The sequence below is a fragment of the Etheostoma spectabile genome, chromosome 14, assembly GCF_008692095.1.
Source record: "Etheostoma spectabile isolate EspeVRDwgs_2016 chromosome 14, UIUC_Espe_1.0, whole genome shotgun sequence".
Taxonomy (NCBI): domain Eukaryota; kingdom Metazoa; phylum Chordata; class Actinopteri; order Perciformes; family Percidae; genus Etheostoma; species Etheostoma spectabile.
In genome coordinates this window covers 18,007,302-18,007,838 of record NC_045746.1, presented here as the reverse complement: position 1 = coordinate 18,007,838, position 537 = coordinate 18,007,302, and positions in this window count along the sequence as shown.

Here is a 537-nt window from a genome sequence, read left to right as displayed (position 1 = left end):
TGCCTCAGCTGTGATCTTATTTCTCCTGTAATCTATGACTAATACTTTAGTTTTCTTCACAATGTGTTCCAGGAAATGTGTATCGCTATAATCAAGAAAGGCTTTTATCACATTTTGATAGAAGCTATAGTCATAATTTCAATTAACCCAATGAGTGCTGTGTCATCAGCTAATTTAACAACCTGACAGCTTGCCTGCTGTGGACGGTAGTATGCCGTGTAAATGGTAAAAAGAAAAGGTGATAAAACAGTTCCATGAGGTGAACCTGTGTTTGACATGATATTGTCTAACTTAACTTTTGAGTTCAGCTTAACAAATTGAAACCTGTTTTCTAAAAAATGTAGAATTAAAGAGATAAAAACACCTGGATCCTTCATCATCAAAAACCTGCGGGCAAAAAGCAAAAACTGCATAGCACCCCTTTAATCAGTTAAGAAATCAATCAAGAAAATACTTGGCAGATAAATCAATAATGGAAGTAATGGTTAGCTGCAGCCCAAGAGTCTATCATGGCTCAAGCCTGCGGTACAAACTGGG